This window comes from Cucumis melo, chromosome 9, assembly GCF_025177605.1.
Source record: "Cucumis melo cultivar AY chromosome 9, USDA_Cmelo_AY_1.0, whole genome shotgun sequence".
Lineage (NCBI taxonomy): Eukaryota > Viridiplantae > Streptophyta > Magnoliopsida > Cucurbitales > Cucurbitaceae > Cucumis > Cucumis melo.
In genome coordinates, this window is record NC_066865.1 from 8,720,601 (window position 1) to 8,740,139 (window position 19,539).

The 19,539-nt window shown below is 32.8% G+C and overlaps 1 long non-coding RNA gene across 1 annotated transcript; it reads left to right on the top strand.

Annotated features, from left to right (window-relative positions):
* The first annotated feature begins 380 nt into the window (after positions 1-380).
* On the top strand, positions 381-1,710 carry LOC127151017 (uncharacterized). Its single transcript, XR_007823685.1, has 3 exons — positions 381-524; positions 682-759; positions 1,642-1,710. It is a non-coding gene; the product is annotated as an uncharacterized LOC127151017 (long non-coding RNA).
* Positions 1,711-19,539: the final 17,829 nt, after the last annotated feature.

Here is a 19,539-nt window from a genome sequence, read left to right on the forward strand (position 1 = left end):
AGCATCAGATGTGTAAGATTTTTATGGATTGTGTTCTTTAATTATTGGGTAAGTCAAGATTTTGAGGTTTAGTTTGGTCTCTGAAACTATTTTCTTTTCTGACTTCACTATGTGAATGACTTTTTAAAATGAAAATATGATTGCTGTTGTAAGTTCTTATTACCTTCTCTATCATTAAATTTCCTTCTCTATGTATAAATGCATGTATTATTAAAAGTAGTATGTTGCTATCTTTATATGCAATGGTACTTTTGAGCAAAGAAACTTTGACGCTTGGATCTGGTTATATCCTAATGATAGTAGTAGTTGGTAATATATTTTTCTTAGGTCGTTTTCTACCAGAGGAGGATGATAAGTTTCTAGATAAGGTTTGAGCTACAGTTCAGGAAGAGAAACGTCAAGCCCTTGCTGCAGTTAATATAGATGCTGCCAAGGATGCCATTGCTACTGCTGAGGTCTCTAGGAAGACTATTCCAACTTACCTTGAATCAAGGAATCCAATATTTAAGTCTCTATGAACTATGGTTAGTGGAATGGCGAATCATCCCTTTATTTGGTGCCTTTTCATTATGGCTCTTTAGCGTAAATTTTTCTAACTTTTAACTTGACAAGGCGGATGTGTGTTTCTAGGAGAATCATTGCCGATCTATATAAAATGAGTATGTGCTATTAATAATGTAGGAAGGAAGTTGCATTACGTCAGAGAGAGGTATTTACAACATCAAATACGTAACATTTATGATCGTGAACATAAGGAAGGTTAGCTCTCACCATTGAAATAATTAGTGCATTGAAGTTGCTAAGATGCCATATTTTTTTGCAACTTTTATCAATGGATGGAACTATAAAGATCCTAAAAACTCCTTAGTAAATGATTTAGATTGTGTTGAGAAATGATGGATGATTAATAATGTAAACAAGTTCTTTGGATTCAAAAACATGTATTCATCAATGTTTGACATTCAAGAAAATTGCGGACTCTGCTATATGTGATATTTGCTGAAATAGCATTCTTCAAGTAGGCAACCTGATGCTAAAGCTTAAGCTCATAATGACTTAGTTTAAGGTAAAAGGATTGGACATGACACATAACATAGCTGAGACTTGAGATTGTTCATATTATCTTTGCGTTTAATTTTAACTTTTTAGAATATTTTCTTTTGGAAGAGTATGTCTTCTCTTTACATCTAGTTTTAGGAATGTTGCATTTCTTTCACAGCAATGAGTAGTGGTTTATTAATTGATGATGATGTTGGATATTGATTCTGCCCGTTTTTCCTCCCTTAATTATTGCCGTTTTTCTTCCCATATTTTCTTGTCCAAAGATCACCATTTGTGCATCCAATTGCAGTTCTTCAACTCATTTGGTTTGTGTAGATTTTGGTTTCCATTAATATTTTAATTCTGCATTGCTAAATGCAATATATCACTCTATTCATAAAAATATTTAAAGAACTTATCAAGAAAGCTATGTTTTCCTCTCCCTTTCTCATGTCCAATTGTTGATAACCTTGGCCTTTTCCTTTTCATTTTCATGTTTTGTAGCTATTTACCCAAGGCATACTGGAAATGTTTTTCATGTAATAGCTAATAGGATGCCATATTTATTATTTATTCACAAAGTTCATTTGTTGTTTGCAGTCCGTTGCCACATTTTTCAGTCAGGTTATGGTAGCAATAGGAGAAAATACCGCGGGCCCTGGTGTGGTGTTTTTTTATTTTAAGATTTAAAAAAAAAAATCTTTGTTATAATGTGGTTTACTTTGAACTTTTTTTTTTCAAATAAGCTGGATTCTGTTTTTTACATTTTTTACTGAATTATGCAGGTTTTGGTTGCGAGGACTTGCAATTGTATTGTAACGCCCCAAAAATTAAGATAATTTTAGAGTTAATTATCTTAATTAAAGTAAAGTTGTGAATTTTTTTGTGTTATTGAGGTTGAATTTAATTAAATAATTATGGATGTTATTTAATTAAATTGTGGGGTGAGAAGTTTGTTGGAGATTTGATAATTATATGTATATGTGGAAATATATATATAATTATTATGTGAAAGGGAAAGATAATTATATTTGTTGAAATATAATTATTTAAGGAAAAGATAAGTGTATTTTGGAGAAAGAATATTTAGTAAGGGAGAAAAAGTAAAATAATTATATTTTGGGAAAATATAATTAAGAAAGATAAATAATAATTAATTATTGTGGAAAATAATTAATTATTTTGGAGAAAGATGAATAATAATTAATTATTCTGTAGAAAGATAAATATTGATTCTGAAGTGAAGTTGTTATGGTTGGGTTAAGATAATTCATGTCAGAAGTTATAAGTGATTTATTAGAAGAGATTTGATGGATTAAAATAATTGAGGATTTAAGTTAATTTGGGATTTTGGAGGGAAAAGTTGGTTTGGTGGAATTGGATTTAATTGAGTATATATATATGGATATATATATTCAATTAATAATTTGGAAAAGTGTAGTTAATTATATGATGAAATATAATTATATTTGTTTGGAAAAGAAGATAATCCATGAGAAGAGAGATGGTTGATTTGATTGGACGAAAAAGATATATATTTATTTAAAAGAAAGAATAATGGTTTAAATAAACATATATGTTTATTGTAGATTTTGATGAGAGAAAAATAATAATAATAAAGAAGTATTATTATTATTATTAATTGTTATAAATGCATTTTGTGCATTTAAGACATTTACTTAGGAAAGATAAAGGGAATAAAGATATATATATATATTTTTAGTATTACATATATATATATATATATATATATATATATATATATATATATATATCCTAAAAGGAAAAGGAAATAATAATAATAAATATTATTGTTATTATTTGGGTCTATAAATAGCATTGGAATGCTTAAGTTAGAAAGTAAAGGAAAAAAAAAATGTTCTTCATCTTCTTCTCTAAGATTACCCTCTGCTATCGCCGCCTCATCAGTTGAAGTTAAGATTGGTCTCTTTGGAAGCTTGAGGATTTAAAGTGATGTATTTTTCCATCAAGGGTAAGAGGATTTTTCAACCTCCATCTGACTAACCTTGGTAAGCCAATGAAATTAAATTAATATTTTATTAATTTAATTTTGGATCTTTTTTTTTGTTTTTTTAAAGGTTCAATTGGCTAAATTTTTTTAAGATCTAAATCTTGGATTTTTCCCAATCAAGGTTGAATTGGTTTCAACCCCTTTTTTAGAAAGTTAATTATTTTTGGGGAATTTTTGGACGTTAGCCAATTGCTATTTTCATTAATTAAGATACTGAGTTTTCTTTTTATGATTAGGATCAAGTTAATTGGAGATTTTTTTTTACTGTCCTTTAGGGAATACTTTATTTGGCTAAAATCTCAATGTAAGAGATTCTCCTACTAGACCTTCGAACTGAATTTAAGAGACCGCATGTAATTATGATTATGCATTGATGGTAGCTAAAATGCATAATTCATTATATTGATTGACGATGACGACTGATGTTATGTTAATGACCGGTAGTATTATGTTGACGACTGTTGATGTTGATGATGATGACTGAGATAATTATGCTGATGGTTGTTGATGCATGATATATTAATCACATGATTAAGAACGTTAAGATTAATACTCATGGCATGTTATGATGTTATGTTGTGCTACATGCTATGAATAGGGTGTTCTGTTAACTTTATCATTAGAGTTGGAGTGTCCTTCGGGATCACCACCTTTTTAGGACTGCGTAGTCCGACGGGACCGCCAGTCTGACATTGACATAGACATGATTCGAGTGATTCGACGGGATCGCTCGCAGCCCGATTGTCTTAGTGTTTCCTCCGGGTACACTACAGACCAGTTTGTCCTAGGTGTTCCTTTGGGATCACCGAAGACCAGTTATGTTCCTCCGGGATCACATGTCGCACGTGTTCGGGAATGTGCCAGCTCTTGGGTACCACTTTTCAGGACTCTAATGGGAAGTTAATAGACACCTAGCGGGACTAGTAGTAGGTCCCTTACTGAGTATATGTTTATACTCACTATTTCTATGTTTAATATTTCAGGCGAAGGTAAAGGTAGAGGGAAGCTGGCGAGCGACAGAGAAGGATCCGTGATATGCCATATGGGGACTCAGTTTTGCTTCCGCGTCTATTTTTCAGTGTTTTAATATTTCTTTTTAATAAAAATTTAGTTTCCCTCGTTTCAAAAAAGTGTCTCTTTTCATTGTTTTTTTTAGTAATGACCTCAGCTTAGTATAAAAAGTTGGGTCGTTACAGCTATATTTGTATATATTTTTTACTTTAGTAAAGGTAGCTTGACATTGAGTTTAGGGAATCTGCTAATGAACAGAGACGGAGGTAATGGAATTTTCTAAAGTTAATATATTTCTTGTAGTACTTATTAGAATTCTAAAGATTAAATGGTTTATTTTGATATTGTTTGTAGAATGATTGAAGTCATATTGGGTTGAAAGCTAAGCAACTGTGTAGATAGCCAGACGACCGTTGAAGGTTGAAGACTGAGAAGGCATTTAGGATTTCTTATTTAAATCTTGTATTAGGATCTTTTTTCATGTACTGTTGTAGAATGTATATATAAATACAATATTAAGATTTCATTTTGTGTATGCAAATGTAAAAGACAAATATTAAAGTTTCTAAAATAATATTAATTTTATTGATTTGTTGGCCTGAGAAAAAATATTTATTTACACGGATCGACTGTCAGTTTATAAAAAATAAAAATAAATTTGTAAAAATGGATCCAAAAACAAGGCTTTAATGTCGCTTTTAAACTGACATTATTGGGGATCTATAATGTCAGTTATAAACCGACATTGTTGGCCTCTTTAATGTCAGTTTTAAACTGACATCAAAGCCCAGCTGACATTAAAAGGCTTCAATAACATTATCAAAGATGTCAGTTTTGAACAGACATTAAAAAGGCCTTTAATGTGGCCTTTAATGTCGCTTTTAAACCGACATTAAAGGCCTTTAATAACGCTCATAAAGATGTCGGTCGCCAAGTGACATTAAAGGCCAGATTTCTTGTAGTGAATTGACAACTAATTAAGGAACTAATTACATCATAATGGGTTGAACTAAACTAGTTATCTTGAATATAAAATGTGAATTACATTCTTTTATAGTCATATATCATTATAATTTAATGGCTTTTCTCTCAGTGAAATAAATGTTGGATTTTTCTACTCTAACGAGGAACAGAGGGAAGCAATGGTTGCTGCAGAAAGGCGTCAGATCGATGAAAGAGTTAAGAAAATCATTGAATTGAAAAACATGGTAAGATTGTTAAGGTCATGCATGTTAGTTATTAATACCATATGCATTTCTCAAATGTTGTACTATATTCTCATCATTTCTCAACTATTGTACTTTCCCCTTTCTAGTTTCTCCCCTTGATCTTGACTTTTGATTCATAATCGATTGTCTAAGCCTCATCATGAAAAGATTTATTTTAGCACTTGAAAGACTGACAAAATCTTAAAGCCAATATCGTTACTATACTAATGAAAAGTATTGAGAAAAAACTTTGTCCATCGTTATGACCCAATGCACCAATTTATAATCGTGCAAACACAATGTGTTTGCCTAATTTAAAAACTAATAACAGAAGTCCAATGAGTATTGAAAGATGCATCTAGAAGCGACATGTAACTATATTTTTGTGAATGTAACTTTATCTTTCTTGTGTCTTTCCTAAGTTGCTAGGAATAATAGATGTTGTATGGTTAATAATTGTCATAAATTATAAATAATACCAAAACTATAATTAGTTATAATTGGTTAATAATTTTCTTTGACATTTATTGTATGCTATTGTAGCTCAAAACTCTCTATTGTAGATTACAGCTGATTGATAGTGTTGATTTAAACTGTGCAACTTATGCGTTTTTATTAGGTCTTGCATGAATCCGATCTACTATAGTGGTGAAGCTACCAAGTAAGTAATTTACATTTACACGACAATTATGAATGTCATTTTACAACAAGTTATTGTTAGGCTTAATATTACTCTTATGAGTTATTTTATTTTATTTTTTATTATCAGTTTAAATGAATTCAAACTTTGACTGTTGCTTTGTCCGTTATGGGTGTTTGCGCTATTCCCTAGCTTTATAACAAGTCTTATTCTGAGCTACAATCATCATTTTCTTTTCTTACTAGGTTTTGCAAGAATCCATTGGAACAGTGAACCCATTTGGGGCAATTCATTGATTTATAAACCTTTTTGTAGGTTTGGTAGCAAAAATTTGGTTCAAATGTACTTAATTATTTAAATAGTTTGTTCGTACCAAAACATATATGTTCATTGCTTCATTGTACAAACACTTTACGGACAATTCTACATATATTAAAGTATATATATTAACGCGTTCACAATTTCCTTCCATATGAATGTGTTGTATAATACTTTATGATTGTATTGGTCTGTGTAATGGCAGGGCGATAAGAAAAATAGGGATTAAAAAATAATAGGGCAAGAAAAACAGAGATTGAAAATAAAATTATGACATTTTAATTTAAAGAAAAAAAAACTATCATGGAAAAGATTTTCTTGACAATTAATTAAAGTCATGTAGGTGAAATGATGATAGTTAATAATTGTCATAAATTATAAATAATGACATTTATTATATGTCATAAAAGATAAATAATGACAGTTATTCTCTATCATAAAATATAAATAATGACAGTTGCTATCTATCGTAAATATAAATAAAGACAGTTATTATTTGTCATAAAATCTAAATAATGATAGTTATAATATGTCATAAAATAAGAAATTCGTGACATTTATTCTCTATCATGAAAAACACATTTCGTGATAGTTTTATAAAACTGTCATAAAATACTTTCCATAACTGTCGCATCAATGACTGCAAATAACTATCACAAAATCTTTCTATGACATCATTTAACTGTTATTAGGCCCTTTTCTACTAGTGCCTTAATTAAATAGATCACATAATACGCCCAATTAAATAAAATAACCTAATGTGGTAAATTATTAATTTACACACATAGCCCACACTTTAATTATACGTATTATTTAACTGAGTTTAAAAATCTCCCACTTGGGATATGTTTGTATTCCTAATATAATTAAATCACATAAACCTTAAGTGCGTATAAACAAGTTATTTTAATAATAGAATTTCTCTTTAGTTCAATCTTGTCCATCTCCTGTATCAGCATGGAACCAAGGCGGCCTTTGTCACTATCCTTGTATCTAAACATTCCTTGATCACCAATTCGAATATATTCGATGACATTGATCAAGTATGGATGGATAGCATAGAAACTACATGCAAAGTGATCTAGATCATGCCTGTTTCCAACTGATCCAAATTCTTTAGTGACATCATTCTTAAAAACTTTATGCTAAACTGCATTTGCAAAATTGCGTGCATGATAAACAAGTTTAGATAATAAAACATAAACCATCAACTTTATTATATATAGAAAATAAAAAAAATTAAGGTAAAAAAACATCCTTAATAACAAACACCCAATAAACCATGGAATCAGAAAATTGACTAACACCAATATGAGCAACATACTAAAGGAAAACTTCTCTATACAAAATTTGACCACTATTGAGTTTGTTCTTTATGTCTTCTCTACACAAAATTTGACCACTTTGAACTTTTTCTTCCAGAACTAGAAGCTTTACGTCTACATGCTTTGACTTTGTATTGTTTCTCTTGTTATTGGAATACATTACTGCTGAGTTATTGTCACAAAATAATTTTGTTCGTCTTGTCAACTACTATTTGCAGCCTAGTGACAAAATTGTGCAACCATATTCCATGACTAGATGCCTCATAACATGCTATAAACTTCACATCTATTGTAGAAGAAGTCATAAGTATTTGTTGAACTCCTTCAACCAATATGAAGTTATAGCCTAAAGTGGATCACAAACTGTATTGGCATCCAACATAATCGAAATCAGAATACCAAATGATCTCTAAAATTTCTGATCTCTGATAAGGGAGCATATAATATTTCGTTCTTTATAAATACCTTATAACCCGATTGGCTACTCTCTAATGATTCACCCTCGGGTTGCTCAAATATTTGCCTAATACTCCAATTCTAAACACATTAGGCTTCCAACGGCTGATGCATAGAGAACCTTATGCATCTCTTTAATCTCAAGTGTGGTCCTGGGGCATTGGACTAAATGAAATTTATCACCTTTAGCAACGGGAGTATCTCCTGGTGCATAATCTTTCATGTTAACTCTACTCGAAATTTTTTGATGTAGTTCTTTTGTGATAATCTCAAAATACCAGAGCAATCTCACAGTATTTCTATTTCGAATACAAAAGAAGCATCACCAAGATCCTTCATCTCAAAATTCTTTTTAAGAAACCTCTTGTTATGCAATAAACCTACATCATTACTTTCTATAAGTATGTCATCAACATATAACACTAGGATAATAGATTTACTCCCACTGAACTTGTGATATACACAATCTCAAAACCAAAAGAGGTAATTATTTCATGAAATTTGTGATACCATTGACGAAAGGCTTGTTTGAGACTATAGATGGATTTCTTTAAATTTGCACACCATAGACTTTGAATTATTAGTTACAAAGTTTCCGGGTTGTATCAATGTTCCCATTGAAAAACACAATTTTCACATCCATCTGATATAGCTTCAAATCTAAGTGAGCTACTAATGCCACGATTACCCTGAAAAGAGTCTTTCATGAAACTGGAGAGAAACTCTTTGTAATCAATGCCTTCCTTTTGAGTAAAACCTTTTGCGACAAGACGAGCTTTATATCTTTCGATTGTGCCTTGTGAATTCCTTTTGGTTTTAAATGTTCATTTACAACCTATGGATTTCACTCCTGATGATAATTCAACAAGTTCCCAAACGTCATTGTCTTTCATAGATTTTATTTTCTCTTCCATAGTATTTATCCACTTTTGAGAGTTAGAACTTTGTAGAACTTGTTGGAAGTTGATTGGATCATCTTCCATTATGCCAATGTCATCTTGATGTTCTTGAAGAAACACAATATAATCATATGAAACTGTACTTCTCTTTTCTTTAGTAGATCTCTTTAATTACACTTCTTGAGATTGTTAAGTTTACACTTCAGGGACTTCATGATTGTCTTGTTCTATAATTGGTTGCACAGTGAACTTAGGAATTGGAGTATGAACATCATTTATACCCACATTAGGAAGAGAAACTAATTTCTTTTCAAAGACAACTTTCTTTATGTTATCTTTCCATCAAACTCAACATCTTCAAGGAATTTGGCATTTCCAGTCTCAAAAAATGATTTCGAAGTGGGATCATAAAATTTGAAACCCCGAGAATGCTCAGAATACCAACAAAATATAGTAGCTAATAGTAATTGGGTCCAATTTTCTTTCGTTAGGCCTGCAAGGTCTAGCCTCAGTTGCACAACCCCAGACGTAAAGATGTCTAATACTAAGCTTCTTTCCTGTCCACAACTCATAAGATATTTTAACTATTGCTTTACTAGGTACCCTATTGAGGATATATGCTGCAGTCTTTAGTGCCTCATCCCAGAGGGATTCTGGTAAAGAAGAATGACTAATCATACTTCTTAACATGTCCTTAAGTTTTCTATTTCACCTTTCTGCTACACTGTTCATGCTGGGTTTTCCTAGCATAATGTATTGCGGGACGATTCCACATTCCTCTAGGTATTTGGCAAAGGGTCCTTGACGTTTTTCACCTGATCCATCATATCTACCGTAGTATTCACCACCACGATCAAATTTCACAGCTTTAATTTTCTTTCCAAGTTGAAGTTCAACTTCAGCTTTAAAAGCCTTGAAAACATCCAAAGATTGAGACTTCTCATGAATTAAATATAGGTACCCATATCTTGAATAATCATTTATGAACATAATAAAGTATTGTTGTCCATTGCCAGAAGTTGTAGGGAATGGGCCACAAATATTTGTATGTATTAGTTCTAAGACCTCTAAACATTCGTGGGCACCTAATTTTCTTATGTTTATCTGTTTTCCCTTAATACATTTCACATAAATTTCAAATTTGCTTAAATCAAGCAATTAAGAATTCCATCTGACATAAGTCACTGAATTTTTTGTTTAGAGATGTGACATAAACGCTTGTGCCACAACATAGCAGAATTCTCATTTAATTTACACTTTGTACCACATGATTTAGACAGAATGACCTTGTTAGTTGACGCATAAGAATCAAGCACATATAGGTTATCAATAAAAGAACTGATACCAATAAGCTTGGATTTTTTAAAAAAGACTAACTTTATTAATTCTAAAAGAACAATAAAAACCAAATTTGTCTAAACTGGAAATAGAAACTAAGTTTCATCTAAATGACAGTACAATAAAAGTCTCATTCAAATAAAAAAAAACAACCAGTTTTTGAAAGTAATCTAAAATTGTCAATAACTTCAACTTTAACTGCTTTTCCATCACCCACATAGAAGAATCTTTCAGCATCATTTGGCAGTCGACTCCATAGGCAATCCTGCATGGATATACTTATGTGAGTAGTAGCACCATAATATACCCACCAAGTATCTGTAGGCACAAAAGCTGAATTAACTTCAGAACAAACCAAAGTAAGAAATTTACCCTTCTTTACACGCCATTTGGCATACTTGGGACAATCTTTCTTGAGATGACCTTTCTTTTTGCAGAATAGCTTGTTTCTTATTCTGCTGAGATGTCCCTTCTACAACATCCGTACGTTTCTTTTTATTCATACCATGAAAGTTAGTTGCCAAGTGAGCACTTTTTGTCCTTTCTCTCTTAATCCTATCTTCTTCTTGCACATATTGTGAGATAAGATCAATGGTACTCCATTTATTCATCTGAGTATTATAACTTACCTTAAACTGAGTGAATTGTATAGGAAGAGAGATAAGTACCAAATGTACGAGTAAATTTTTATTTATCTCGATATCAAGTGCTTTTAGTATACTAGTGAGATTGGACATTTCTATGTACTCCCTGATGTTTCCATTGTCCTTATACCTCATGGAAGTTAAAGTAGTCAAAAAACTGCTTGCTTCCCCTTTTTCATTTCTAGCAAAATATTTTTCAATTTCAACAAGGAACTTTTTGGCATTTTCATTTTTAGTGATAGAACTTGAAAAGACTATGGAATGGAGTGCCTAATAATCATCAGACACATGCGATTTTATCGTTCTCACTTCTCAATATTAGCCATATACGACTGTTCCTTAGTAGAAGCAGGTTTATTGGTCCTTAATGCAAGGTCCATATCCATACACCCCAAAAAGTATCTCCAAACTTTCCTTCCAAATCTTGAAATTCAATCCATTCAACTTAAGGATTGAACTCAGAATATTACCAGATATTTGAGCAATACTAACTGAACAAAGAACAAGAAAATAAATTATATACTCACTATTAATAGGTGTCACAAAATAAAATATGACAAAATAATTTAACATACATTGTGAGCCCCTTTTACAAGATACCTAACACAACATTGATGTTCAACTTTTAGGTATAGACATCAACTGTAAATTGTACTCTCAACATAGTAATCAAAGTACTGACGGTAAACTCTGTCAAAAAAATTAGCCTTTCTTTAGACCGACTATTTTTCGCATGAGCAATCCTTATAACTGTCGCCTACTCATTACCACATGCATACTCATAATTTGGCCAAATAATTATCTTCCTTTGGGTCGATAATTGTTTGCATAAATCCATGAATATGTATATCCTATATTTTAGAATTAAACTTACTAGATAACATAGGCTACTTTGGCAACATGTTATTTTGACCAATCAATCTAAAATATAAGACACAATAATAATAATGATTTTATTATTGCAAAAAAAATAACGGAGGAAGAACACCAAATAATCTTTACCAAAGTTCACCCAATGATTGAGTATATTAAAATACAATTAATGCAACATAAACATGTGAATATTTTAAAAAAATCAATCATTTAAGTTTAATCCATAGGATGATCAATTAAGCTTGTATTCACAACATGATGATAATTAATCAAATCTTGAATCTATAACATGATCAATTAAACTTGAATTCACAACACGATTAATTAATCAAATCTTTCAATCTTTAAATAAAGGGGTCTTTTTAAAAATATAGCAAAGCGGCAAAATATTTACACTGCATAAAACAATTCTGAAAACAAAAAAAGTCAACATGTCCAAAATAGAAAATACCAAAAATGACATGTCAACCATCGTTTAGATTTGGCTATTGTTTAGTACACAATCGTTTAGATTTGGCTATTGTTTGGTACACGATCGTTTGGATAGCCAAATCTAAATGATTAAATTCTATTATTTCATTTGGTTAGACAATCATTTGGTTACACAATCGTTTAGATTTTGTTACACGATCGATTGTTTAGATTTTGAGTCAAATCTAAACGATTTTTTTCCAAAATTTTGTACACGATCGTTTAGATTTGGCTAAACAAATTTTTTAAAAATTCTTTTGGTACACGATCATTTAGATTTTGTTTGCAAGATCATTTAGTTTTTGCACGATCGTTTAGATTTGGCTACTTCAATCTAAACAATTTTTTCAAGATTATTTATACACAATCTTATAGATTTGGTTACGGTGAAAAAAAATGGTTACAATAAAAAAAGAACATAAAAAAAAAGACGACGGAAGAAATCGCAGCACAAAAAAAAGAAAAGAAGAAAGAAGAAAGACGATAGGAAGAAATCAGATTTGGTTATCCAAATCTAAATGACGTAAAAAAATAAGAGAAAAAGAAGAAAGATGATGGGAAGAAATCGCAGCGAAAAAAAAAAGAAGAGGAAAGGAAGAAGACGATGAAAGAAATCGCAATGAGGAGAAGAAGAAAGACGGAAGAGAAAACCTAGAATATTTAAAAAATGACTAACTTCATGGGCTTTGTTACATAGGCTGTAAATATTTTAATAGTTTGTTATATTTATAAAAATTAACCATAAATAAACTTAAAAAAAATCCAATATAATTAATCAAATCTTGAATCTAGAATGATTAAACTTAAAACCATAGTATGATTAATCAAATCTTTAGAACCACAATATTTTAATCAAATCTTGAATCTAGATTAATTAAACTTAAAACCACAATGTGATTAATCAAATCTTGAATCTACAACATGATCACAACATGATTAATCAAATCCTGAATCAAGATCAATTAAACTTAAAACCACAGTATGTTTAATCAAATCTTGAATCAAGAACCCAATAGAAAACAAACAAATTCCAACAATTTAACATGAAATTCATATTCTGATACCACTTGTTAGAATAAAATACTTTAAATCTATCTAATAGATTAACCCAAGATTATTTATGTCAAATTGTCAAGAATAAGTTACTTACCAGATCCTATTGTCAAGAATAAATTACATACCAGAATCAATCTCCTTGAATTGATAGCTATAAACTGATGGCTATAAAATGGCTATTGTCTTCCTCAACCAAAACTCTGAATACCCTTAGTGAGATCTTTCACTTGATGGGATAAAACAAAGACTGAGTCCTTATTGTTTTAGTATATTAGGGACCATAGTCCTTAAGGTTCTTTATATACTAGTTTAATTAGGATCCCCATTAAATCCTAATCGATCTAAGAATAGGCTTCTACCCATTTAGTCCATACTCAATTAGGAATCATGGGCCTTAATTCAATAGATTACATAATAGGTCCAATTAAATAAAATAACCCAATGTGATAAATTATTAATTTACACACATAGCTCATGCTTTAAGTATACGTATTATTTAAATACGTCTAATAGATGGTATTTAGTAGATGCCTAGAGTTTCACCATATAGACAACTAAATTTTTCCATCTCATGATAGCTATAACGAGATAGGGTGCTACTGACGCCTAGAGTTTCGTCTTGCAGGTACCGTATCAAGGGATAGGATTTTCATGCCTAGAGTTTTGTCTCGTAAATATATGAGATCCAAGGTATAGCAAGAAAGAAAATATAAAGTTGAAAGGTGAGTTTGAGAAGAAATTTGTTTTTCTAAATTTATGTATTTTATTGCTCAAAGTATTCATTATCATGTGTTGTTTTAAAAGTTGTCACTCACGAAGCTTTAAAGCTCATCCTTTCAATATTTTAATTTCCTTATATGTAGAGATTGTGGTTTTTGCGTTTATTAGATCATCGCTTACTCTGCTATAAGTTGAATGAAATTTTGTATGGCTCATTCCATTCAAGCATACTAAGTTGTAATTTAGTTAGAGTGGATTTTAGCTATGTTATCTGTAATAGATTTGGAAAAGGCCTTTGAATTGAGTTTTGTAATAGTGTCGTCTGGTTGAGACTCTGAACTTAGTTTTGTTTGTATAAGATTATTGAACAAGTTGTCCATTGGTTTAATAAACATGAAGATGTTTTGTAAAGATTTAAATTATTGTTTACCAGTTTAGACATTTCTTTCCACACTTTATGTCTAAGTTTATTAAAAAAAGATAGATAAGAGTTAGGAGTTAAGCAAGGGTTGACAGATTGTCATTAGAAGAAGAATGATGTCATTCGGCTTCACGCCACATCTTGGACCTAGTGAAGACGTGCTTCGAGATAGGGTGTAATAGATTCCATGCCCATTTACCCTCAGTTTTGTATTAAGCATAAAATGAATCCAAAGATCAACACAAGAAATTGTGGCATGTGGCTTCACACATTTATTTTCCTTTCTATTTGTAATTTATATTTCAATTGCATTAATAGTTTAAACTCTATGGTTGAGAGGTCTAAAGATTTTATTATGAATTCAATAATATTTTACTTTCATTCTCTCATTTCTTTACTTATCACATGTGTTGAGCTCTATATATTATATAGGACACAAAGAAATAGTAGTTCTTGGAAAACCTGGATGCTCTCATTACTTAATCTTGTTTAGTCAGATCTTTATTTGATGCTTAAATTCTATCCAAAAGAATGAATTAAGTATTCGGAATTAACTACTCGAAAGAGTAAGTAACTAAGACTTTGCTAAGCAATAATATAATCACTTCACGGCATACTCATTCATATACATATAAGAAATGCAAGTGTGTGTGGCAACAAGCCGTCGGGAGGTTGCTTGCCTTAATACAGGATGGATCAAAACTACTGCGACCAAAACAGGTTAGATATGAATCACGTAACAATTTTCGTATTTGCATCTTAAAAGGCGAGGAAGTATGTCAAAGGCTCCGAGTGGATGCTCATCTTAAATTAGAATTAATTGTGAAATTCACATCACTCCAAGAAACTACTTACTCTCCTTGTCGCTCCATAATGAAAAAAGCTTTTTTTCTTCATCTTGCTTATACAAACTGAGTTTAATTTCCCACATAATAATCACTTCCACTCCCTTTTTCACAACACGCATTTAGTGTAAATAACAATAGAATTAATTAAGCGATACTATGAATATATTTTATTGTATAAATACCACCATATGGGACTTTTATAAGCGTTATGATCTAAGATTACCTAGAATTTTCTGTGTTCAACCCTAATTTTACCTAGAAAACCTCTCTTTTCACTTACACTTGGGCAAGAGAGAGGAAAACTTGTACGCAATAGACGTACCAATAAAGGTAAGAAAAACTTGCACTATAAGAAATTGAGGTTATCTCGACACACAAACCTACGTCGACGAAGTTTGCATATCTCTGATGCTATAAAAATGATGTCGGGCTAAGGTGGGTATATCCTGACGCTGGTAACAATAACGCCAGGGAACATGCTACAATTAAATATTTTTTTTCTCCGACACCTTTTGAGAGACGTCGGAAGAATCTTTCCTATTACCGACGCTTATGAACAAGATGTTGGAGAACAACAAGATGTTGGAGAACATCAAATATATTATCTAATCGTTACACTTTCCCCGACCCCAATCAGCAGACATTAAGACTGTGGCTCTATTCGTCGACGTTTTTAGATATAGCGTCAGGGGATAGGAAACAATTAAATAATATATTTGCTTTCTCCCGATGCATCATGCACAACGTCGAGACAGGGGATAATCTATCTCGATGCATTACTAGTATTGTTAAACAATACTGACACATTACTAATGGTGTCGAGAATGGGTGTCTTCTCTCGACATTTTTGTTATGCGTCGAGAGTTCTCTTATAAAAAGAACTCTTAGAATTCTGTAAATCACATAAAAGAAAGAGAAAAAGATTTGAGAATGAAAGAGAGGCTGAGAAGAAGAAGTTCGTCTTCTCGTCGCTCGCCACCGTTTACCCTCTTTCTCACTGTCGCTACTCCTAACTCAGTTAAGTAATTTAGTTTTTGTTATATTTTAGTTTAGGTTTAGTTTAGGTTTTAGGATTTTAGGATAAGATTAGTTTAGGTTTAGATTTAGGTTTTGTTTGAAATTAGTTTTATGATATAAGTTTGAATTTTTTAGTGATTTAGTTTTTGAATTAGTTTTGGAATAAATTTTAGGATTCAATTTTGAATTTTATGTGTTTTATGGATTTGAGAATTGAAAATTTGAGGGGAGTTGTATTGAAAATTAAATTGAGAGGGTTGTGTGTTGAAAATTTAAAGGGGTGGAGGATTGTGTTATATTAAAAATTTGAAGGGGGTTGATTTGAAAACTTAAGGAGGGACGAGTTGAATTGAAAATTAAATGGGGTAGTATTGAATTTGAGGAAAGAGGGTGTAACAATGGTACTGAACAATTGTCACATCAAAGCAGATCAAGCATTGACGAATGATAGTGACGAATCACGTATCCATATATTTGAATAGTTTATATATTCAATCTAATTAGGTACTCGTGTTTGTTTAATTAATGTTTGTTTTTATGTCCATAAGTACTATGACATCATTCTCAAGCAGTTTTGAGGAGACAGATGCTCTATATCTCGAGTTCGGTGACGAGTTCAACAATGCGGGAGGGTCATCCTTGATGGGCAAAAGTTTGGGTGAGTCTCAGTACTTTAACGATAATTGTGAACACATAGATTGTTTTAACTTGTTTCTCATACAACTTGATGTTTTCTTCAGTAGAAAGAACTCAACCTTTTCCGACTCCAAGAAGACGTCGACAGACTCGACTCTTGGAGTTGGAGAGGCACGTCAATAAGAATGGTAAGATTCTGATGACCATTGCCCCTGGAGTGAAAAAGTCAAAATCTCCACACGTTGTTCGGTTCAGCTAGAATATTGATGTGTGTGTGAAACGTACATTTCCAATCTGCTGCCTTGGGTGGGTTGATGTTGGACGAGAATATATCAAGTTTGTCAAGAATGCTCTACAAGTACATGCAGTACACAATTTGTTTTCATTATTTTAAACATACTTAAGTATGAACCAAGCTAATGTGTGGTGTGATGTGTAGCGCTTTTTTGTGCTTGATTTCAACGATCAAGAAATGAATAGATTTGTTGAGCATCAAATGCTCACTTCTTTCAAGAAGTTCAAGGGCGACTATTATAGACATTTCAAAAAGTACAAAGATCCTGAACAAGCACATGCCATGTAACGCCCCGAATTTTCGAGGTAAACTTTTATCGTTTTGTGTAAATTTTTCGGAAATTTAAAATTTTGGAGTAATTTCTCAGTCTCCTTCGAAGAGGGTAGAAAAAGAGACTTAGGGATATGAATTTCTTTAAATTAATATTTTGTAAATTAATATAATAATAAGATAATACTAATTATATTATTATTATTATTATTATTTATTATTATAATTATTATAATTTAACATTATTATTATTATTATTATTTTAATATTATTATTATTATTATTATTTCATATTATTATTAGTTAATATATATATATATATGTATATATAATAATTTTTTTTAAAACCCTAAAACGCGCGCGCGACGGCCCCCTCCCCATCTGATTATTCTTCTTCTTCATCGTCTCCAACTTCTCACGCAGCCGCCACCGCCTGCCGCTCCCTCTTTCCCCTCCGGTCACGCGCTTATCTGACTCCGTCTCCGTCTCTGTGGTAGTGTCCGTCGCCGTCTCCGTCGTCGGTGGTTTCACAGCTCCAACTTTTCATCGTCGCGGCCGTACCTCCATTTTCGATCTCCCTCTCGGTCTCACGCAACTGAACGTCGCCGTGCATTCTTCGTCCGACAGTGTCTGCCGACGTCCAGCCGCCTTCCGTCGCGTCGTTCGCCAAGCAGCCGACGGCGAACCTCCAACGATCATGGACCTCCTATCTTGCGAGCCTTCCCGAGAACCCTCTCAAACCGGTTCGCGTTGCAAACCTGACCCGAGCCATTCTATCTTTCCAGGACCGAGCTGAGCTAGCCGAGCCACCATCCATACCCAAGCCGAAAACCAAGCCGAGCCGCGAGTCACGAGCTAAGCCGAGCCGAGCCAAGCCACGAGCCGCGAGCCGCGAGTCGAGCCGAGGATCGAGCCGAGCCGTAAGCCGAGCCGAGCAGCGATCCAAGCCGAGCCGTAAACTGATCCAAGCCGAGCCGAGTCGCGAACTGGCTAACCTAAGCCACGAGCCGAGCCGATCACCTCCAAGCCAAGCCGAGCTCCCTGTACACCGAGCCACCTAAGCCTTTCTTCCTCCACTTCGGGTCACGGTGAGTCTTCGGTAAGGATTATTTTGGTAATTTACCTAATGTTGCTATAACCAATTCGAGTTTGATTATTGGAGTAAGATTTGGTCCTACCTTTCGTTCCTTGAAGGTATTAGGGAGTTGACGCTCAAATTCTCGGGTTTCGTGGCAGGCTTATTTGGAGATAGCTTTCCTTTCCTCGGGTAAGTCAACGGATGTTGCTTATGACTATTTAAAATGACTTCTACTAGTATCATCGTTTAAAACTCTTGTGTTTTCGTTTAGGTGGATCCGTTGAGCGTGGACTCGATCGAGGGGCATAACCGAGTATCAGGTAAGGGACATCCTACTACTGGACCTCGGTTCGAGGCTGGAAACGTAGTAATCCACAGGGGATTACACGTTAGTAACTGTACTGAATGAATTGATGCATGTTTGACTATTAAGTATCGTTATTATGCTCTTGTCTGTTGTAAAGGGAACGTGACTGCTAGTTGTAGCTTGTGTGCCATCGGGTGTAAGGAGTTGTTTACGGATAGGCACCGATGCCCGGATGTTATGTGTATTGTAGTTATGTTAATGGGCTACGTTGTGGACAGAAATTGTATGTCGATGGACATTAAAGTCTTGATGTTAGGTATGTGGTAGTCTTTTGTCTGGATATTGATCATGGAGTTTTGTCGTGGAAGGATTGTGAGTCCGATTCTGATTTGACTAGTTGACTGGATCTAAGGAATACCACAATGGTGTGTGAATTGGAAACGCATATAGTAACTGAGGATGTAGTTGTTTAAACCTATACTATCTGACTGGCGAAGCCCAGGGCGAATTTGTAATAAGAATGTTGTCGGAGTGTGACTGTTGTAGACGGTTTAGTATGGACTGAGGGGTAACGGTTAGTTTCATCTATGGGGTAGTGTACCTTACGGATAGGTGTATCCTTCGGGATCGCTAGA